We start from the raw sequence: 24,184 nt of genomic DNA, 5'->3' as shown, positions 1-24,184 counted from the left end.
ACATAACTTAAAGCTCATAGTCACTTAGGAATGATAATGTATGACGTTCATCCATTTCCAAGAGAGATTTGACCTCAATCTGTGGATTTTTTTCTTTACACTTCCACAATTATTATTGTCAGTGATCAGTGTTAGAGCTAAGGTCTTGTGGCTAATATTCTAAAGTTCTCTACCTTTTTCTTGATATAGGAGTCACATGGCCTGCTTTCCAGAGGGAAAAATAAGTAAATCATTCCAGCTAAGAAATTTCTAGTTTTAGCTAATTCCCTTAAAATCGGCCACTGCCTGCTCTAATCAATCATATATAAGACTTGAATATGTGGCTTATCTTTATTTATTTTCTTACTTCTTTTCCCAAATGATTCCATAGACTATAACCCTTGCATAGGGCATGCCACCCATAAATGATAAACATTAAATAAATATTTGGAATTAGGAAAATTGCTCCCTAGCCTTATTTGTAGATAATTCATTGAATGCATTATTGAGTCCCTATTGTATACAGGGCGATGTGATAAGAGAAAATATGAAAACTTTAAAGTGGTATAGCCTATGGATCGTTGCTCCCAAAATGATAAAACCTGTATCTGTGAGGATAAGACATTTATTTAATTTTGTTATGGATAGTTTTGATAAGTGCTTTACAGATTGAGTGTGCTTAATGTTCATAAGAAGGAGAGAACATTTCTAGCTGAGATGACCGAGAATGTTGTTGTGTGGAAGATCACCTTGGCCTTAGTCTGGAAGCACAGGTTTCACTTTAATAGATGGAGTACATTCCAGGAAGGAGGAATGGTGTGAACCAGATAAGACTGTAGGAAGACAAAGATAGTGGGCTAGGAACAGTAAATAGGCCATCTGAGGAGGTTTTCATTCGTTTAGCAGAGGGAGGCAAGGGAACCAAGAAAGTTCCATCGCGAGAATATTACAGAGGATATCCAGTGCTCTGCAAAGTCATTCAGACTCTATTGTGCAGAGAAGGGAGGGCATGGAAGGGGGTTCTCATGGTCAGAGCTGCTGTTATCAGCCTCCCTTGTTAGTAACAAGCAGGTTGGAGGAAGGAGAGGCTGGCGTGGAGGTTATGCTAATGCCTCTCCTTCAGATATGAAAGAAATAGCATTGGGGAGCAGGTGCAGGTGTGGTTTGTAAATAAGAATTTGAATACTTGGGTAATTCACTGGGTAGGTGGATGGCAGGGTACGCAGGGCAGGAATGGAGAGAATGAGAGGAAAGGAAGTTGGAGCAGCTTTTTTCAATCATTGCAGAGGGAAATAAAATACTTTTGGTCTGGCCTGAGCCTGTGTTTACTGACTTGGGGTACGAGTTACAATGGATTATAAAGCTGATACCTTACTCTCCTCCTTCGAACCAGCTCTCCAGTCCTACTCAGCTGCTTCTAGATTTGAGAAATCCCTATCATCAAGGACAGGGGGAAGAAAAGTGGGTCGAACTGCTGCGGGGAGAGTCCAATTGGGGGCCTTCACTGTGGCGATGTCCACAGCAGCCCACGGCTGCATGGAAGAGATCTCTCCCCACCTTGAATTTGTTACAGTTCCCTGGCTCCTATTTCTCATCTATGTATGTAGCCGCTTCCTGGGAAAAAGCATGGTCCTGGAAGGCAGGGACATTTTGTCATCCATATTCTTATCACTCTCACTTTGAAACACGGGCCTTTGTGCTCTGTCTATGCTTCTGTGTTTTATAATACACTTCTGATTAGTAATGCATCACAGGTGTTAGACCTGTTCTCAGTTCAGAGGGGAAACACTTGCACTCCTATTCCTGATTTTAGGATCTCTACTAGTGTGACCAATCATTCTGGTCTACTCAAGACTAAGGGATTCCCAGGGATGTGGGATTATAGGTCCTGAAACGAAAGCAGTCTTAGGAAAGCCAGCACAGTCCATCACCTAAGCCACACTCAGTTCAGAGGTTTTGAATAATTTAATGGAACTGGATTCAGGGCTTTGAATGCCAGATTAACAACTGAGTTTCATGCTTTGCCCAACCACAGCTGAGTTGAGGGGCCAACATCCCTGAGGATATGCTATGGTTTGAATAGGTGAGGGTGGGAAGGAGTGAGAACAAACCGCTCGGCCCACTGACCAGCACTCGCCGAGTCTCTGCCGGGGTGCAGCACGTAGCACCAGGCGTGTTGAAATGACAAACAGGGGTGTGTGATTGTTTATGCCCTTAAATATTCAGTGCTCTGAGTGGAAACCCAAAATCGTGTGCAAGCAGTAATTACAGAGCAATTGATCTTTAAAGCATGGAACTTACAAGGGCATTAGTAAAAGACTAGAGAAAGGAGAAATCAAAAGTAAAATTACATGCAACCAAGATCCTATTTCCCCACTGATTTTGGATGGAAGGCCAGAATCTTCTCTATGAAGGGTGACACACTCTGTCTAGCTTATGCAGAAATAGTGTCTTCATCAGAGAGACGTCCTACCAATAAACAGGTTTCAGATGCAGATCACGTCAGCTGCTTTAGGTCTGTGAACAGGAAGTTCCATATATGCATGTCTGTTCTCACATTGCTAATAATGACATATCTCAGATTGGGTAATTTATAAAGGAAAAGAGGTTCAGGAGACTCAGTTCCACATGGCTGTGGCCTCAGAATCACGGCAAAAGGTGATGGAGGAACAAAGGCATGTCTTACATGGAGACAAGCTTGCAGCGCAAAAGGGGCAAAAGCCCCTTATAAAACTATCAGATCTCATGTGAACTCACTATCACAAGGACAGGATGGAAGAAACCACTCCCATGATTCAACTCTGTCCACGTGGTCCCTTCTACATCACATGGGGGATGTGGGAACTACAATTTAATATGAGATTTCTGTGGGGACACAGCCAAACCATATCAATATATATTATTCATTCCTTTTTTTTTTCTTTTTTTTGAAATGGTCTCACTCTGTTGCCCAGACTGGAGTGCAGTGGCTTGATTTCAGCTCACTGTAACCTGTGCCTTCCGGGATTAAGCAATCTTCCACCTCAGGCTCTCAAGTAGCTGAAACTACATGTGCACAACACCATGCCCAGCTAATTTTTGTGTTGTGTATAGAGATGGGATTTTGCCATGTTGCCCAGACTGGTATCAGATTTATGGGCTCAAGCAATCCATCTGTCTCAGCCTCTCAAAGTGCTGGGATTACAAGCATGAGCCTCTGCACCCAGCCTGTATCATACATTCTAATAAGAACTTATTTTATATTGGGAGTTGCAGTATTTTATACTTTGGCTGGAGGTGGTAGACACGGCTTTGGTCATGTTTGTGGGCAGAGCGCTTCCCAAAACATGAAGGAAACATTCATACACAGGGACACCAAGCTAAGCTTTTGGAGTTTAATATGTAGTTTCTAGATTAAATTATCTTTTCTTATAACCCTGAGTATATCAATGGTTTTTTGGCGTGTACATGTATGTGTATGTCCATGTGTGATGATGTACATCCCTGTACAGGTATGTATGTGTACACATGTTGGTATGTTTGCATTTGTTTGTGCACACATATGGGTTCATGCATGTGTATGTTCATGTGTGTGAGTTTGCATATGCATGTATATGTGTATGGGTTCATGCTCACATGTGTCCATGTATCCACGTCTGTGCATGTATGTCCAAGTGCATAAACGTGTGGGTAACTGTGTGTTGTAACTGTATTGTATATACGTATATCTGGTATCTATGTTTCTGTGTATTTGTGTATATGTGCACATTTTTATGTGTGTGTAAATTTATGTCTATGTTTGCAAATGCATATGTACATGTACACATATGTTTCTTTTGGTATCATGTCTGTGAGTACATGTACATGCATACCCATGCAGTGCACCTGTGTATGCATGTGTGCATGCATGTTCTGCTTTGTGTATGTGTATGTACATATCTATGCATGCATGTCTGTGTGTCTGCACACGTGTGTACATGCATGTGCATTTTCTCTCTGTGTATATGTGTGTTTAAACATCTGTGCATGTATGTCTGTGTGTATTCACATGTGTGGCCATGTACATACATATGTTGGTGTTTTGCATGCTTATGTATGTGCATATTCATGTTTCTGTGTGTGTGTGTGTGAGTGTATGGGAATACCTATATATACATGCCTATGTGTGCATATTTGTTTGTATGTGTATGCACGTGTTCCTGTGAGTATGTATGTATTCATATCTATACATGCATGTCCATGTGTGTGTGTCCATGTGTTTTGCTTCTTTTCTGCATAATCTTGTTTCCCAATTTGCTTTTTCTGTTACGTCATGTGATCTCTCATTCTTGCTAGAGACTTTACCCATGCTTCTGATGATCCTGGGCTGTGCTCACGTTTTGTAAGGAAGTGTCTGGAATGCATTGCCTTGGAGGTATCCTGAAGAACAGGGCTGGACCTTTAGTTAGATAACTCCAATGTATTTATCTGTAGCCCACTTATCTTGGGATAGGCACATTTCCTATAAAAGGCTTTTCAATCTCTTGCTTAGAGAGAAAGAGGTTCTGAAAGTCATGGTGCAGATGAGAGCTGGTGGGTGTTAGTGTCTACTGGGTGAAAGTCCCTTTATGTCTCATTTTTAGGTAAGCACCTTGCCTCAGCTATCAACATTATTACCCTCACCCCCCTGTCATAACCTCTCAGTCTCATAGCACTTCTTTATTCATTTTCCAAACAGTATCAGTACTTAGGAGTATAAAGGGCACTTTTTGGAACTATTTTATCTTTCTTTAAGATCGCTTTACTTGCGGGAGAATTGCTGTAAAGTTGGCTGAGGAAGAACAAAAGGCTTTTAGATGCCAAGTCTCCTAAATGTAGAACCCACTTTTATCAGTCAGGGTTCAACCAATGGAACACAACTAGTAGGAGGTAATATGTTGAGATTTATTGCACAGAATTGGTTCATGTGGTTATGGAGGCCAGGTATGGTGTCTGAAATCTGCTGCATAGGACATCAGGAAGTGCAGCTGGAACGCTCAGGCATGAGTGGAAGTTGCTGCCCCTAGGCGGAATTCTTCTTCTTTAAGTCTTAAAAGCCATTCTGCTCATAAGGCCTTGCGACTGATTGAATCAGACCCACACAGGTTATCTAGGATTGTTTCCCTTACTTAAAGTCAACTGATTATGGACTTCATTCATGTTTACAAAGTACCTCTACAGCAGTATTTGGATGAGGATTTGATTGAATAAGTAGCTGGAACTATAGTCGACTCAATTTGTTGCATCCTTACGCCATTATACTACCTTCTCTTTATTTGTTATTGAAGTGAAATGCACACAACATATAATTAACCATTTTAAAATATACCATTCAGAGGCATTTAGTATATCCACAATATTTTTCAACCATTATTCCTATCTAGCTCCAAAACATTTTCAACACCCACAAAAAACAAAAGCAAAAACAAAAACAAATTGGTACCTATAAAACAGTCATGTCTCATCCCCACCCCTCATCTTAGCTTCTGGAAACCACTAGGCTGCTTTCTGTCTGTACTGATTTACCTATTTGAGATATTTCCTATAAATGGAACCATACAATTTATAAGCTTTTGTATCTCACTTCTTTCACTTAGCATAGTTTTTATATTTATAATATTGCAGCATGTAACAGTGCTACATTCCTTTGCATGGTTGAATAATATTTTGTATGCATATATCAGGGCATTAAAAAATTATTTGCTCTTTGATGAACACTTAAATTGTTTCCACATTTTAGCTATTGTAAATAGGGCTGCTGTGAACATGTGTATATATGTATTTATTTAAAAACCTGTTTTTAATTTTCTTGGGCATATCTCTGGGAGGGGATGATTGCCTTTGGAAAGCCATTAACACCCAAGGGCTAGCCCAGTGGAATCAATCAAGGAAATTGTATATTACAACCTGTGCTCCCCACACTCTCGCCATTCTCCTTGTCAATACAAAGAGATATTTGAAGATGATTCAGTTTGCATTTATTTTTTAAATTCTCCTACCGTTGTGTAACCCAGAGCAGTCAACCATGCTGCCACACTTTGCCCTATCAATTCTCAGATACAAGATAATGAGTGTAAGGACAATCACAGGGTAACATCTCAAGGTTCGTCTCTAATAGATGGTGCGAGGATTTTGTTAGCAACTAGACTTGGGGCAAGTAGTAGGATTGGGGGCAGGAGTGTCTCTGCACTTCTGAAGCCCTGTGACAGTGAGCAGCTGCCTTCCATCCCTTGGTTGCAAACTTATCCTCTTTGAAATGTCAGAGACTGCCAGATGATCTTTGGAATTTATTCTAGCTTTGAGCATTATATGATTTTGTGATGAATGAAAATGTTATACACGTTGGCTTTGAAAATTCTGATGCCAAACCTGACCCCAAAGTCATATTTAATGCTACTTTTTAAAAGGGGAGTAAAAGAATTGAAATCCAATTTGCTGACCCAGATTAATGTATTTCTGGGCTACAAGCAAACCTACTTTTTGGTAGGTGATTAAAAAATAAAGTTGAGCTTGATGATATTTACAGTTAAAATATTGACATGCATTTAATAATCACATGTAAACACAAGTGTGGGCATTTTATGATATCTTATATTTTTTATTCTGTGGAATTCCAAATTCCCCCTGCTTACTGAACTGGGTGGCACGGTTCCTTACCACCTGTGCACACACTGACCACGTATACTGGGCTTCCCATGGAAGTGCTTCTTTCATTACTGCTAGCTGCTAACACATGCCCAGCCACTTTGACTATTAATGAGCTCTCATTCTCATTTGAATATATCATTATTTTGTGTGTGGTCATCCTGGATACTCCTCATCTTTTTCCTTTTTCTTGGCATAGTGAAAGAAATAGGGAGTTTAGAGTCTTATGCCACCAACTTCCATTGTGTTCTAGACTCTGAAGTATGATTGTTATATGAATCGTGAAACATTTTTGACAACAGTTCTTAATTTATAGTACTGTGGTGACTGAAGCTATGTAAGCTCTTAGTTCCAATTTAAGAGGGGCAGGTTGAAGGAATCTGGGAACTTAAAGTGTCGGCTTTGCCAAAGGCTTTAAAAGAGAGAAGAGGAAAATTCAAAGAGCTGAGTTATATAATAGACGGGACTCAGGATCCCAAGTCAGGACTTCTCATTCTCCCTTGTATTCTTTGGTAAGATCTATGCCTGAAAATTGCTCAGAACTTCATCCCATCTAATTATTTTTGGAGGATCTGTATCTAAAATACTATAAAAGTTAAAATTATTTTAAAAGAAAAAGAAATTAATCTTATTTTAAACAAATTATTCATGACTTCTCAGTGCATTTTAGATAAAATAAAATAAAAAAACAATCCTGGGTTTTCAGGTCTTGGACTCACCTGTCTATCTCATTACACCTCCACTGCCTGCCTTTACAGGGCCTGGCTATGCAAGACGAGTCTGCACACGGGGTCTCCCCATACACCGGGAATTAATATATGGTAATACAGAGAGAATAGGAGGCATGAAGTTTCTTTTCTGCCAAGTTTTCTTTCTGGACTGAATTTCACAGGAGTTCTTTCTTTCATTTTCATTTTCGGATTCCCCAACTATAATTGCCTCTCTATGGCATCTAAATATTCATCAGTCACTGTGCACTAAGCAGTGTGTATAGAACATACGTACACAGTTATTTAGTCACCACGACAATGCTGGTTGATACATGTGCAAGTTTGTTACTTGGGTATATTGTATAATGCTCACGTTTGGGATACGATGGATCCCATTACTTAGTATTGAGTATAATATTCAGTAGTGAGGTTCTCAACTCTTTCCCCCTTTTTAATACTCCCCAGTATCTATTGTTTCCATCTTTTTGGCCGTCCTAATGTTTAGCTTCCACTTATAAATGGGAACATGCAGTGTTTGTTTTTCTGTTCCTTTGTTAATCAATTTAAGATAATGACTTCCAGCTATATTCATGTTGATGCAAATGACTTGATTTCATTCCTTTTTATGACTGCATAGTATTCAATTGCGTATATGTACCACAGTTTCCTTTTCCAGTCCACCATTGATGGGCATGTAGGTTGATTCCATATCTTTGCTATTGTGAATGGTGCTGTAATGAACAAGTTCATGTGTCTTTTTGGTAAAACAATTTATTTTCTTTTGTAGATATACCTAGTAATGGGATTGCTGTGTTGAATGGTAGTTCTGTTTTAATTTCTTCGAGGAATCTCTAAACTACTTCCCACAGAGGCTGAACTAATTTGGATTTCTGTCAACAGTGAATACGCTTCCCCTTTTCTTCAAGCCTCTTCAATGTCTGTAGTTTTTATAACTTTTTAAAAGTCGCTTTTATGATTCCTATAAGATGGTATCTCATTGTGATTTTGATTTGCATCTCTCTAATAATTAATCACGTTGAGCATTTTTATATAAGTTTGTCACTTGTATGTCTTCTTTTGAGAACTGTCTGATCATATTCTTTTTTCTTTTTAAATAGGGTTAGCTGTTTTTAGCTTGTCGATTTGTTTAAGTTTGGTATAAATTCTAAATGTTAGACCTTTGTCAGATGCACAGTTTGCACATATTTTCTCCCATTGCGTAGGTTCTCTGTTTATCCTGTTGATGGTTTCTTTTTTGTGTGTGTGCAGAAGCTCTTTAGTTTAATTAGGTTATATTTGCCAATTTTTGTTTTTGTCACAATTGCTTTTGAGGACAAGGTAGTAAATTATTTCTCAAGTCTGATGTATGAAATGGCGTTCCTAGCTTTTTTTCTAGGATTCTTATAGTTTGAGGTCTTACATTATTAGTTTTGTGTGTGTGTGTGTGTGTGTGTGTGTGTGATAAAATCTCACTCTGTCACCCAGGCTGGAGTGCATGCAGTGCCACAATCTCAGCTCACTGCAACCTCTGCCTCCCAGGTTCAAGCAATTCTCCTGCCTCAACCTCCTGAGTAGCGGGAACTACAGGCATGCACCATCATTCCTGGCTAATTTTTATATTTGTAGTAGAGAGAGTTTCACCGTGTTGGTCTCAAACTCCCGACCTCAAGTGATCCACATGCCCCAACCTCCCAAAGTGCTGTAATTACAGCTGTGAGCCACCACACCCCAGCCTTACCTTTAATATTTAATTCATCTTGAGTTAATATTTGTATATCATGAAAGGTAGGGGTCCAGTATATTCTTCTACATATGGATAGCCAGCTATCTCAGTGCCGTCTATTGAATGTAGAGTGAGTTAGGATTCTGAAATATCGCATTTTCCTTGTCTTTTCCTAGAGAGCTCTTTTCCAAGCTCTTTTCTAAATTTTATGCTTTTGATTTTAGGGTGAAGTATTTTTGTAGGCATTCACTCAAGTACTCCTTTATGATATAGCTGGTGTTTATTGATTAAACTGAAATGCAAATATATGCCTTTTCTGTTAGTGCTGATGCCAATAATTGCTATGTGAAAAATAGTAGCAAGTGCTTTTGGGTTTATTATCATTTCACATAATGTTTGTCCTCTGGATCAGTAACTTTTTTGTTTTTATGAAAGCATTTGAGTGATTTAAACCAAGACAGTATTATCGCCACTGTTATATGTGCTAGGATGCTGGAAATAAATATTTCAAAGATAGTCATATACTGTCATTTTTTTTTAGAAGAATTACTGAGTTTTAGTCAACTGGCATTTATTTCACCCCAGCTATTTCTCCAACTCTATTGACTTATATCTGTAAATTCTATAAAGGTAGGACTTGGGGAGTATTAGAAATAATAAACATAGATTTCAGCAGAATAGCTCTTTAGATTTATTATTCTTACCCTGATTTGAGAGGTGAGAAAATCAATGTTTGGTACCTTGTCCAAGCTTTCTCTAGTACATGCTGTTGGTGCTCTATCATAGCCCCTGCCTTTACGGCTCGAATGCCAGCTCAGTTATAACCTCCACACCTGAAATGTTGCTAAAATCTTTCTCTGGTCATGGAATCTTGTTTTCCCTATCTATATGGCAAGCCAGAAATGCCCATGTTTTGCTTCCTGCTGGGAATAATCTTCAGCCAATTATGTGAGCTGATGCATTAACACCCTAGCTCCCTCACCATCAGTAGGCATAAGTCGGATTGTGTTCTCCATTGCCTCCTGGAGTTTTCCTAGTGAGACTAAACTCTCATTGCCCAGTGCTGGTTTGTTCCCAGTGTTTCCTTCCCCTCTTTATCTTTGTCACCATCCTGTCAGTGCTTTCTTCGCTTCTCAAATAAACTACCTGCCTCTAATGCCTGACTTCTTATCTGCTTCAGAGCAAATTTAAACTATAACAATCACCATCCATTTGTCAATTGGCTGACCTAGTATGCAAAGCCAGATTTGCTTGGTGCCAACAATATATTTATTCCATTATGCAATGTAGCCTTTAATAAAAGGCATATAAGGTATAAACCCCATTTCATAGAGCTTTTAATCTTAGATAGACAACACATTAGTGCATGAAGGTTGAAGGTGTAATAAAAATAACTGAATAAAGTAAAATGCTAGTGGAAAGACTAATTAGAACAGTCTTACTTATGAGCTGGTTAGAGACCTACATGGGTGGGGAGTTTCCTTCCACAGACAGACATGTCAGATCTTAGAAAATAATATATAAACTTTGGGAGGCCGAGGTGGGTGGATCACCAGGTCAGGAGATCAAGACCATCCTGGCTAACATGGTGAAGTCCCATCTCTGAATAAATAAATAAATAAATAAATAAATAAATAAATAAGGAAAGAAAATAATATATGAACTAAACAGTGCTGTGTATTTCCCATGTGCCAGACAGTAAAATCTCACAATTTTGTGAGTTAGAAAGTTGGGGAGAGCCTACTAGTTTTTCAGCTACTTGTGACATTGACTGATTCGTAGTCACTTGGTGATATTTGGCTAGTGGTTGGGATGGTCTGGAGGATCTAAATGGACTTGCTTACATGCTGGGTGCCTTAATGGGGATATCTGGAAGGCTGAGCTCGGCTGGCCTTTCTTTCTCCATTTAGTCTTAGGTCCTCTCCACCCAGTCTCTCTACTAGGTGGAAAATACCAGCCCTCTTAAAAGTGAGTCTCAGAACTGGCAAGGAATCGTTTTCAATGTGTTCTAGTGGAGAAAGCAGTCCAAATCATCTCAGACTCAAGAATAAGGGAAATAAATCCCATCTCTTGGTGGAGAGCATGATGGCAATTATTGTCCTTTTTGATCTACTAGATGCAGGCACTATATTCACTGTATTCATCCCATTTTTGATAGCTAAGGAAACTGAGCCCAAAAGATATCATGTGATCTGTCCAAGGACACAATGTGAATGTTAAACCCCAGAAGTCTGATTATTTGGTGATCAAAACCTGTTCTAAGGGAGAAACTGTGTATATATTTAATTGAAGGTAGGTGTAGAAAAGAAGAAATTTTATTTGTTAGAAGGGAGTTGAGCCAGGGACTGTTAACAGCCTATCCAACATTCAATATTCACTCTCTTTTTCTTAATGAAATGCAGTGATATTTGTGGTTTGTTGTTTTTGTTTTTGCAGGATTAATGTTTCCAGTTAGAAATAGCACGTTTCCTAGCTGCCACTGAGTTAAGAATGACCATGTGACATTGTCCTGGACAGTGTACTATAAGCAGAAATCACTAGAGATTTTCAAATGGCTTAACTTAGCAAATGTGTGCCCTTTTGCCCTTCACCCTCCCTGCTTTCTTCTGCCTGGAACACAGGGGTTCCAGGAACGTCTAAAGTCATGAAGGCTATCTAAGGCTGCAGTCTATGGAGAGGGAAGTATAAGTCTAGAAAGACTTCTAGGTCTCTGATGATCTAGAAGCAAGATACCAACCTTGGATTGCCTAATATCAAACTTCTCATTAACAACAAATAAAATGAACTCTGACTTTATTAGACTCACTGTTTTTTTTTTTTCTTGATATATACAGTCAAATGTAAATTTAATTTACAAGGATGATTTATGTTTTTGTACTTTCTGGAATCAGATGGCAAAACTGGGAAGGAAATGCCACCATTATAGCAAAATCAACAGCTGTACTAGAAGGACAATAATATAAATTTCCAAGAACTAAGGAGTCTGTGGGCTGGACAATCCCTTAGGGGTTCCTTGCCCTACAGAAAAGTCAGTGGATTTGTGTTTGCTCACATCTGGGTTACTGAAAACCAGTTTGAGATCCATTATACTGGCAGCCACCTCATCACGTAGCAAAGAAAAAAATTCAAGAGACAAAACAAGAAAGCATAACATGAGTTCTGAGCCAAGAGCTCTAGATAAAGAATTCTATAGGATGCAGAGAAAGGATCATTCTCTTTAAACTGAGCTTGGAGGGAAGTATCCTGCAGGAGGAGGCTCTGAACTGGGCCAAGCCCTACTGATGAGTGCTATACTGTAATTGTGGCATGCTTATTTGAAGAGCTTAGCAGGCAATCTTTATGCAGACAAAATACTCAATATTTTATGCTTAGTTCGACCTCAATTAGTATTTAATGAATTGAATTTGTGGTGTGATTTGAAGCAGGCTAAATACACTAGTTCCAAAATGTCTCTTATACTGAAATCCTAGAAAAATGCTTTTTCTTTTCATGAAGGCGTTGAAGACTTTTAAAATACAAATATGCTGTCTTGAAGAAGAGCATAGTAAGCAATCATCACACATTATTACCTCTTTAGGTTGCCCGTCAGCTAACAACTTGTTTCATCAGGAAGGAAGAAGGGTGTTTGACTCTCTGGGATGGGCAAACTTTGCTGAAGAAGGTTGGTTCCGAGTCTTTATTATTGTAAACAGTGCTGTAATGAACATACATGTGCGTATGTCTTGATAACAGAATCATTTATAATCCTTTGGATGTATACCAAGTAATGGGATTGCTGGGTCAAATGGAATTTCTATTTCTAGATCCTTGAGGAATCATCACACTGTCTTCCACAGTGATTGAACTGATTTAAACTCCCACCAACAAAGGAAAAGTGTTCCTATTTCTCCACATCCTCTCCAGCATCTGTTGTCTCCAGATTTTTTAATGATTGCCATTCTAACTGGCATGAGGTGGTATCTCAATGTGGTTTGGATTTGCTTTTCTCTAATGACCACCGATGATGAGCATTTTTTCATATGTTTGTTGGCCTCATATATCTCTTCTTTTGAAAAGTGTCTGTTCATATCCTTTGACAACTTTTGATTTATTTTATTTTATTTTTAATCTGTTTTAGTTCTGTGTAGATTCTGTATATTAGCCCTTTGTAAGATGGGTAGATTGCAAAAAAATTTTCCCAAGCTGTTGGCTGCCAGTTCATTCTAATGATTGTTTCTTTTGCTGTACAGAAGCTCTGGAGTTTAATGAGATCCCATTTGTATATTTTGGCTTCTGTTGCCAATGCTTTTGGTATTTTAGTCATGAAGTCCTTGCCTATGCCTATGTCCTGAATGGTTTTGTCTAGGTTTTCTTCTAGGATTTATATGGTGTTAGGTCTCATCTTTAAGTCTTCAATACAACTGGAGTTAATTTTAGTGTAAGGTGTCAGAAAGGGGTCTAGTTTCTTTCTGCACACTGCTAGCCAGTTTTCCCAAGACCATTTATTAAACAGGGAATCCTTTCCCCATTGCTTGTTTTTGTCAGGTTTGTCAAAGATCAGATGGTTGTAGATGTGTGATGTTCCTCCGAGGCCTCAATTCTTTTTCATTGGTCTATATCTCTGTTTTGGTACCAATACCATGCTGTTTTGATTACTGTAGGCTTGTAGGATAGTTTAAAGTCAGGTATTGTGATGCCTTCAGCTTTGTTCTTTTTGCTTAGAATTCACTTGGCTATATGGCCTCTCTTCTGGTTCCATATGAAGTATAAGGTGGCTTTTTCAAGTTCTGTGAAGAAGGTCATTGGTAGCTTGATGGGGATAGGGTTGAATCTAAAAATTACTTTGGGAAGTATGGCTATTTTCATGATACTGATTCTTCCTAACCATGAGCGTGGAATATTTATCCATCTGTTTGTGTGCTCTCTTACTTTGTTGAGCAGTGGTTTGTAGTTCTCCTTGAAGAGGTCCTTTACATCCTTTGTTAATTGTATTCCTAGGTATTTTATTTTATTTGTAGCAATTGTGAATAGCAGTTCATTCTTGATTTGACTCTCTTGAAGTTTCTTATTGGTGTATAGGAATACTTGTGATTTTTGCACGTTGATTTTGTATCCTGAGACTTTGCTGAAGTTGTTTATCAGTTTCAGCAGCTTTTGGGCTGAGACGATGGGGTCTTCTAAATATACAATCATATCATCTGCAAATAGAGACAGTTTGACTTCCTTCTTTCCTAATTGAATACTCTTTATTTCTTTTTCTTGCTTGATTGCTCTGACTAAAACTTCCAATACTATATTGAATAGGAGTGGTGAGAGAGGGCATCCTTTTCTAGTGGCAGTTTTTAAAAGGAATGCTTTTAAATTTTTCCCATTCAGTATGATACTGGCTGTGGGTTTGTCTTAAATAGCTTTTATTATTTTGAGATATACTCTGCCGATACCTAGTTTTTGAGAATTTTTAGCATAAAGGGCTGTTGAATTTTGTTGAAGGCCTTCTCTGCATCTATTGAGATAATCATGTGGTTTTTGTCTTTGGTTCTGTTTATGCAGTGAATTATGTTTATAGACTTGAATATGTTGGACTATCCGTGCATCCCTGGATGAAGCCTACTTGATTGTGATAGATAAGCTTTTTGATGTGCTTTTGCAATTGGTTTGCCATTATTTTATTGAAGATTTTTGCATCTATGTTCATCATGTATATTGGCCTGAAGTTTTCTTTTCTTGTTGAGTTTCTGCTGGGTTTTGGTATCCAGATGATGTTGGTCTGATAAAATGATTTGGGAAGGATTCCCTGTTTTTGTGTTGTTTGGAAGAGTTTCAGAAGGAGTGGTACCACCTCCTCTTTGTATGTCTGGTAGAATTCAGCTGTGAACCCATCTGGACCTGAGCTTTTTTTGGGTCATAGGCTATTAATTGCTGCCTCAACCTCAGCCCTTGTTATTGGTCTATTCAGGGTTCTGAATTCTTCCTGGTTTAGGCTTGGGAGGGTGCAAGTGTCCAGGAATTTATGCATTTCTTCCAGGCTTACTGGTTTACGTGCATAGAGTTGTTTGTAGTAATCTCTGATGGTGGTTTGTATTTCTGTGGAATCGGTGGTGATATCCCCTTTATTGTTTTTTATTGTATCTATTTGATTCTTCTCTCTTTTCTTTTTTATTAATCTGGCTAGTGGTCTATTTTGTTGATCTTTTCAAAAAACTAGTTCCTGGATTTATTGATTTTTTTGAAGGATTTTTTCTGTCTTTATCGCCTTCATTTCTGCTCTGCTCATAGTTATGTCTTGTCTTCTGCTAGCTTTGGGCTTTTTTTTTTTTCCTTGCTCCTCTAGCTCTTTCAATTTAAATTGATAGGGTGTTGATTTTAGATCTTTCCTTGCTTCTCGTGTGGCCATTTATTGCTATAAATTTTCCTCTAGACACTGCTTTAAATGTGTCCATGAGATTCTGGTACATTGTGTCTTCATTCTCATTGGTTTTGAAGAACATCTTTATTTCTGCCTTCATTTCATTGTTTATCCAGTCAACATTCAAGAGCCAGTTGTTTAGTTTCCAAGCAGTTGTGAGGTTCTGAATTAGTTTCTGAATTCTGAGTTCTATTTTGACTGCACTGTGGTCTGAGAGACTGTTTGTTATGATTTCTGTTCTTTTGCATTTGCTGAGGAGTGATTTACTTCCAATTATGTGGTCAATTTTAGTGGAGGTGTGATGTGGTGCTGAGAAGAATATATTTCCCATGGATCTGGTGTGGAGAGTTCTGTAAATGTCTATTAGGTTTGCTTTGTCCAGGTCTGAGTTCAAGTCCTGGACATGCTTCTTAATTTTTTGTCTCATTGATCTGTCTAATATTGACAGTGGAGTGTTAAAGACTCCCACTATTATTGAGTGGGAGTCTAAGTCTCTGTAGGTCATTAAGAACTTGCTTTATGTTTCTCGGTGCTTCTGTATTGATTGTGTATGTATTTAGGATCGTTAGCTCTTCTTGTTGCATTGATCCTTTTACCATTATGTAATACCTTTCTTCATCTCTTTTAATCTTTGTTGGTTTTAAGTATATTTTATAAGAGACTATGATTGCAACTCCTGCTTTTTTTTTTTTTTTTTCTCTTCATTTGCTTGGTAAATCTTACTCCATCCCTTTGTTCGGAGCCTGTGTGTATCCTTGCATGTGAGATGGGTTTCCTGAATAAAGCACACTGATGGGTTTTGACTTTTTATCCAATTTGCCATTCCGTGTCATTTGATTGGGGCATTCAGCCCATTTACATTTAAGGTTAATTTCGTTATGTTTGAATTTGATCCTGTCGTGTTGATGCTAGCTGGTGGATTTGCCCATTAGTTGATGCAGTTTCTTCATTGTGTCGATGCTCTTTACCATTTGATACATTTTTGGAGTGGTTAGTACTGGTTGCTCCTTTCTATGTTTAGTGCTTCTTTCAGGAGCTCTTGTAAAGCAGATGTGGTGGTGATGAAATCTCTGAGAAATTGCTTGTTTGTAAAGGATTTTATTTCTCCTTCCCTTATGAAGCTTAGTTTGGCTGAATATGAAATTCTAGGTTAAAAGTTCTTTTCTTTAATGGTGTTGAATATTGGCCCCACTCTCTCCTGGCTTGTAAAGTTTCTTCAGAGAGATCTGCTGTAAGTCTGGTGGGCATCCCTTTGTGGGTAACCCGACCTTTCTCTATGGCTACACTTAGCATTTTTTTCCCTTCATTTCAGCCCTGGTGAATGTGATGATTATGTGCCTTGAGGTTGCTCTTCTTGAGGCATGTCTTTGTGGTGCTCTTTGTATTTCCTGGACTTGAATACTGGCTTGCCTTGCTAGGTTGGGGAAGTTCTACTGAATAATACCCTGAACAGTGTTTTCCAGCTTGGATTCATTCTTGCTGTCACATTCGGGTACACATATCAGACGTAGATTAGGTCCTTTCACACAATCCCATATTTCTTGGAGGCTTTGTTCATTTCTTTTTACTCTTTTTTCTCTAATCTTGCCTTCCCATTTTATTTCATTGAGTTGATCTTCAATCTCTGATATCCTTTCATCTGCTTCATCAATTTGGCTACTGAAACTCGTGTTTGCTTTGCAAAGTTCTCATGTTTTGTTTTTCAGCTCCATCAATTCATTTATATTTCTTTCTAAGCTGTTTATTCTAGTAAGCATTTTGTCAAATCTTTTTACAAGGTTCTTAGTTTCTTTGCGTTGTGTTAGAGCATGTTCTTTTAGCTCAGAGAAGTTTGTTATTACCCACCTTCTGAAGACTGTTTCTGTCAACTCATCAGACTCATTCTCCATCCAGCCATGTTCCCTTGCTGATGAGGAGTTGTGATCCCTTGGAGGAGGAGAGGCATTCTGGCGTTGGGTGTTTTCATCCCTTTTGCAATGGTTACTTTCCATCTTTGTGGATTTATCTATCTGTGGTCTTTGCAGTTGTTGGCTTTCAGTTGGGGTCTCTGGACATCCTTTTTATTGCTGACAAAGTTATTTTTTTCTGTTTCTAAATTTTCCTTCTAATGGTGAGGACTCTCTGCTGTAGGACTGCTGGAGGTCCACTCCAGACCCTGCTTGCTTGGGGATCACCTGCAGTGGCTGCAGAACAGTAAGAGTTGCTGCCAGTTTCTTCTTCTGTTATCTTTGTTCCAGAAGCATACCTGCTAGATGTCAGCCTGAGCTCTCCTTTATAAGGTGTCTCTGGATATACGGTAGTTGGGGAGCTGCTTGAGGAAACAGTCTGTCTCTTATAGGAGCTCGAGTGCTGTGCTGTGAGCTCCATTTTTCTGTTCAGAGCTGCTGTTCCTGTGATGCTTCTGCCTTTTTTCAGAGATGCCCTACCCAGCAAGGAGGTGGCCTAGTCACAGTCTGCCAGCAGAGGTGTTGCTGAACTGCCATGGGCTCTGCCCAGCTGCTGTGTGAACTTCCTTGCAATTTTGTTTATAGAGGTATAGTTAGAACTGCCTCAGTAATGGTGGTCTACCTTAGTAATGGCAGACTGTCTCTGTAATGGCAGACTGTCTCTGTAATGGTGGACTGCCCCAGTAATGGCAGACTGCCTCAGTAATGGCAGACTTCCTTGGTAATTGTGTACTGCCTTGGTAATGATGGACTGCCTCGGTAGTGGTGGATTGCCTCAGTAATGGTGGACACCCTTCCCCGCATAGAGCTGGACCATCCAGGTCCAGCTGTGCTTGCTGTGAAACTCTCAATCCAGAGTGTTTCAGACTGCTGGTCTTTGTGGGGGTGGGACCAGCCAAATCCGATAACCTGGCTCCCTGTTTCAGACCCTCTCTTTCAGTTGAATGAGTGACTCTGTCACCCACATGTTCCAGTCACCAGTTGAAACAGTGCCCGGATTTGTGTGAGTTTTTGTGCAGAGACCCGCTGTGCCAGCTGAATCAGCCATGCTGGAGACTCATGGTGCTTTTTCACCCAGGAATCTCCTGATCTGTGGGCAGTAAAACTTTGTTTGGAAATGTGATAATCACTCACCCTCTGCGTTTTCACTGGGAACTGTACTCCAGAGTTGTTCCTATTCAGCCGTCTTGGTAGAGCAATCTTAATAAAAACTATGGCAGTTCCATGACATTTAAAATTTGTGATCAAAGCAGTGTGTTGTTTTTCCAAATCGTAAAGCTACTGTGTGCCATTTCTCTGCAAGATGATTCACTTAACCTGGTAGAAGCTCCATAATTAGGGTCTCCTAGTATTATTATGGAGCAATAACTACAAAGGGCATCCTGAGTGGCATGTAAGATTGTCTGGTACTATGAGATAGTTAGTACCAGCATACAGGAGACTTGGCACTATAAAACACAAAAAAGGCAAGCAGCACTGTATACTGTATAAAATGGTCACCTGTAGGACCATTTTTATGTGTGTGTGTGGGGGGGGGGGGGCTGGACTCCAGTCTCCAGTGAACAGTTCCACATTTACAAATTGACAATGGCCAAAATTAGGTTATTCAACTTAAACTCTCTGAATCTTTATAAAGGCCAGTATATGACTCATCAGAAATAACTGACCTTAAAATTATAACAAGTATATTTCATTAAAATATATATGATAAAATTGCATATATGTACTGACATCAGAATATGTATAAGGGCTGGATATAACTCATAAAATGGCCACATATCAAATGCATTTATCATATATGTTTTATCATTTGTATGTTAAAAATATCACTGGGCTTTCAAAGATTGACTTGCATGTATGTAACTGACTGTTGGTTACCTACACAACATCCATTTTAACTCCCTTTCCTTTACCAACAGAATTCCAATTTTATGCAAGTATCCATGCTCTTCCATGAAGCCATATGTTACTGAGAAGGTTGCTCTATCTGAAATCCCTGAGTATTCCATCTTACAGTGTGATCTAGTGATTCTCAAAGTTTTGTCCAGGGGTCATGATTTTGAGATCCTCTTAAGGAATCCACTGGATTTAAGTTGTCTTTATTTTTATAATAAACATTATTTGCTGTTTTGTTCTCATTTTCTTACACACAAAAAGAGGAATTTTTCAGAGGCTATGCCATACCTGATGATGACATCCCTGAGATAGCTAATGGAATGTGTGCTGTGGGCTATTGTTGTAAAATTTTCTCCATTTTGAGTCAGGACAAAGTAGACACTGATAGATAATAAAATACAGATATCCAGAATCTCTTAAGAATTTTTAAAGTGGGAAGGAGTCTTGAGACCAAAGAGTTTGAACACTGCTAGTCTGAGCAAATGACTATTGTTCATTTCCTTTGCCAGTGATTGGTTAAGTCCTAAAATGTGACACAATCTGGCCAATTAGAGAAATCCCACAAGGTGACTGAATGTTTCAGATTCTGAGTAAGTACATTTCATTTTTAATTAGAGACACACACTGAGGCAGACACGCTTGGCTTTTTTGTTTGTTTGTTTTAGCTGCTGGGCATTGTTGCATGTGGATGTAATGCCTCGAATTGCAAGCTCATGCCATTCCAGCCTGAGAGTGAAATGAAGGAGCCTCACAGAGGGGGAGATCTGATGTTCTGTGCCCAGAGCTCTCCTTGCCTCTCGATAACTTGTTAGGTGAGATAAGTGACCACAATATTGTTTAGATAGATTACTATAGGTTGGATTTTCTTTTACTTGTTTTAGAAAGCCGTTCGACAAATAAAATTTGCAATATACTTACATCTGTAATTAAAAAATAAATCATATTAAATCACTGAAGATGCCAATTATGGCTTTTACATTTTTAGGTGTTCTTAACTTCACAACTTATAATTCCTCATTAGAGTAGAATATGTTGGTATAAATTAAATTTAATCTTTGCTAAGAAAAAAAAAAAACTCTCTTGGGTGCCTGTTTGATAGCACACATACTAAAATTGGAATGATACAGAGAAGATTATCATGGCCCCTGCTCAAGGATGACATGCAAATTGGTGAAGCATTCCATATTTTTATAGACATTTATAGAACTCTCCACCCACAAATCCACAGAATATACATTCTTCTCTGCACTACATCACACTTATTCTAAACAGACCACATAATTGGAAGTAAATCACCCCTCATCAAATGCAAAAGAATGGAAATCATAAAAAACAGTCTATCAGACTGCAGTGTAACCAAATTAGAACCCAGGACTAAGAAGCTAACTCAGAACCTCACAACTTCATGGAAACTGAACAAGTGGCTCTTGAATGTTGACAGGATAAACAATGAAATGAAAGCAGAAATAAAGATGTTCTTCAAAGCCAATAAGAACAAAGACACAATGTACCAGAATCTCAGGGACATATTTAAAGCAGTATCTAGAGGAAAATTTATAGCAGTAAGTGACCACATGAGAAGCAAGGAAAGATCTAAAATTGACACCCTATCATCAAAATTGAAAGAGCTAGAGGAGCAAGATAAAAAACAAACAAACAAACACAAAAGCTAGCAGAAGACAAGAAATAACTAAGATCAGAGCAGAAATGAAGGAGATAGAGACATACACACACAAAAAAAAAGCTTCAAAAAAATTAATAAATCCAGAAGCTGGTTTTTTGAAAGAGCAACAAAATAGACCACTAGCCAGATTAATAAAAAGGAAAAGAGAGAAGAATCAAATAGATGCAATAAAAAACAATAAAGGGCATATCACCACCGATTCTGCAGAAATACAAACCACCATCAGAGATTACTACAAACAACTCTATGCACCTAAGCCAGTAAGCCTGGAAGAAATGCATGAATTCCTGGACACTTGCACCCTCCCAAGCCTAAACCAGGAAGAAGTCAAAACCCCGAATAGACCAATAACAAGGGCCAAAGTTGAGGCAGCAATTAATAGCTTACCAACCAAAGAAAGCCCAGGTCCAGATGGATTCACAGCTGAATTCTACCAGACATACAAAGAGGAGCTGGTACCACTCCTTTTGAAACTCTTCCAAATAATCCAAAAAGAGGGAATCCATCCAAAATCATTTTATGAGATCAACATCATCTGGATACCAAAAGCTGGCAGAGACTCAACAAGAAAAGAAAACTTCAGGCCAAATCCGTGATGAACATAGCAAAAATCTTCAATGAAATACTAGCAAACCAATTGCAAAAGCACATCAAAAAGCATATCCATCACAATCAAGTAGGTTTCATCCCTGGGATACAAGGATAGTTCAGCATATTCAAGTCTATAAATATAATTCATCACATAAACATAACCAAAGACAAAAAATATGATTATCTCAATAGATGCAGAGGCCTTCGAAAAAATTCAACAGCCCTTTATGCTAAAAACTCTCAATAAAGTAGATATCAACAGAGCATATCTCAAAATAATAAAAACTATTTATGACAAACCCACAACCAATATCATACTGAATGGGCAAAAATTAAAAGCATTACCTTTAAAAACTGCCACTAGTCAAGGATGCCCTCTCTCACCACTCCTATTCTACATAGTATTGGAAGTTGTAGCCAGAGCAATCAGGTAAGAAAAAGAAATAAAGAGTATTCAATTAGGAAAGGAGGAAGTCAAATTATCTCTATTTGCAGATGACATGATTGTATATTTAGTAGATCCCTTTGTCTCAGCCCAAAAGCTCCTGAGACTGATAAGCAACTTTAGCAAAGTCTCAGGATACAAAATCAATGTGCAAAAATCACAAGTATTTTTATATACCAATAAGAGACTTCAAGAGAGCCAAATCAAGAATGAACTGCTATTCACGATTGCTACAAAGAGAATAAAATACCTAGGAATGCAACTAACAAAGGATGTAAAGGACCTCTTCAAGGAGAACTACAAACCACTGCTCAGCAAAGAGAGGACACAAACAGATGGAGAAATATTCCATGCTCATGGTTAGGAAGAATCAGTATCATGAAAATAGCCATACTTCCCAAAGTAATTTTTAGATTCAACCCTATCCCCATCAAGCTACCAATGACCTTCTTCACAGAACTTGAAAAAGCCACCTTATACTTCATATGGAACCAGAAGAGAGCCCGTATAGCCAAGTGAATTCTAAGCAAAAAGAACAAAGCTGAAGGCATCATAATACCTGACTTCAAACTATCCTACAAGCCTACAGTAATCAAAAAAGCATGGTATTGGTACCAAAACAGAGATATAGACCAATGGAAAAGAACCAAGGCCTTGGAGGCAACACAACATATCTACAACCAGCTGGTCTTTGACAAACCTGTCAAAAACAAGCAATGGGGAAAGGATTCCCTGTTTAATAAATGATGTTGGGAAAACTGGCTAGCAGTGTGCAGAAAGCAGAAGCTAGACCCCTTTCTGACATCTTACACTAAAATTAACTCCAGACGGATTGAAGACTTAAAGATGATACCTAACATTATATAAACCCTAGAAGAAAACGTAGGCAAAACCATTCAGGGCATAGGCATCAGCAAGGACTCCATAACTAAAACACCAAAAGCATTGACAACAAAAGCCAAAATAGACAAATGGGATCAATAAACTCCAAAGCTTCTGTGCAGCAAAAGAAACAATATTAGAGTGAACCAGCAATGAACAGAATGGGAAAAAATTTTTGCTATCTGCCCATCTGACAAAGGACTGATATCCAGAATCTACAAAAAACTAAAACAGATTTACAGGAAAAATTAAAAAAAAAAAAAAAAAAAAAAACATTCAAAAGTGGGCAAAGGACAAGAACAGCCAATTTTCAATAGAAGACATATATGAGGTCAACAAACATAAAAAAATGCTCATCATCAGTGGTCATTAGAGAAACTCAAATCAAAACCACATTGAGATACCATTTCACCCCAGTTAGAATGGCAATCATTAAAAAAAATCTGGAGACAGCAGATTCTGGAGAGGATGTGGAGAAATAGAAACACTTTTACACTGTTGATGGGAGTTTAAATTAGTTCAACCATTGTGGAAGACAGTGTGGCAATTCCTCAAGGACCTAGAAACAGAAATTCCATTTGACCCAGCAATCCCATTACTGGGTATATATCCAAAGGATTATAAATCATTCTATTATAAAGACACATGCACATGTATGTTCATTGTGGCACTGTTTACAATAGCAAAGACTTGGAACCAACCCAAATGCCCATTGATGATAGACTGGACAAGGAAAATGTGGCACCATGGAATACTATGCCGCCATAAAAAACAATGATTTCATGTTTTTTTTTAGGGACATGGATGAATCTGGAAACCATCTTTCTCAGCAAACTGATACAAGAACAGAAAATCAAGCACCGCATATTCTCACTTATAGGCAGGTGTTGTGCAATGAGAACACATGGACACAGGGAAGGGAGTGTCACACACTGGGGTCTGTTGGGGGGGATTAGGGGAGGGACAGTGCAGGGTAGGGAGTTGGGGAGGGATAACATGGGGAGAAATGCCATATATAGGTGACAGGGATGTAGGCAGCAAACCACATTGCCATGTATGTACCTATGCAACAATCCAACATGTTCTGCACATGTGCCTCAGAACCGAAAGCACAATAAACTCTATTTTAAAAGCTCTCTTGTGGAATATGCAGTACCCTTGTTTCGCTCATTTACTTTAACAAAGTAAATAACAGAGGTGTAAACCAGTACACGTGAGTCATTTGTTTTGACCTCACGTCAATAAATAATGACAACCTAAGAGGAGTTATTTTGTTTCTTTCAGTCCCAAAGAAATGAGAT

General features: G+C 38.6%; 1 protein-coding gene and 1 non-coding gene across 3 annotated transcripts in view; both read left to right on the top strand.

Moving 5' to 3' along the window:
- Positions 1–24,184, top strand: part of CNTNAP5 (contactin associated protein family member 5) — an 891,734-nt gene that overhangs the window by 839,466 nt on the left and 28,084 nt on the right. The window lies entirely within an intron of this gene.
- LOC120368270 (U6 spliceosomal RNA) lies at positions 20,366–20,471 on the top strand. Its single transcript, XR_005582456.1, has one exon. It is a non-coding gene; the product is annotated as a U6 spliceosomal RNA (small nuclear RNA).

The sequence above is a fragment of the Saimiri boliviensis genome, chromosome 5 (genome assembly GCF_048565385.1).
Source record: "Saimiri boliviensis isolate mSaiBol1 chromosome 5, mSaiBol1.pri, whole genome shotgun sequence".
Taxonomy (NCBI): Eukaryota; Metazoa; Chordata; class Mammalia; order Primates; family Cebidae; genus Saimiri; species Saimiri boliviensis.
The sequence above is the reverse complement of the archived record's forward strand: the minus strand, read 5'-3'. Positions and strand labels throughout refer to the sequence as shown.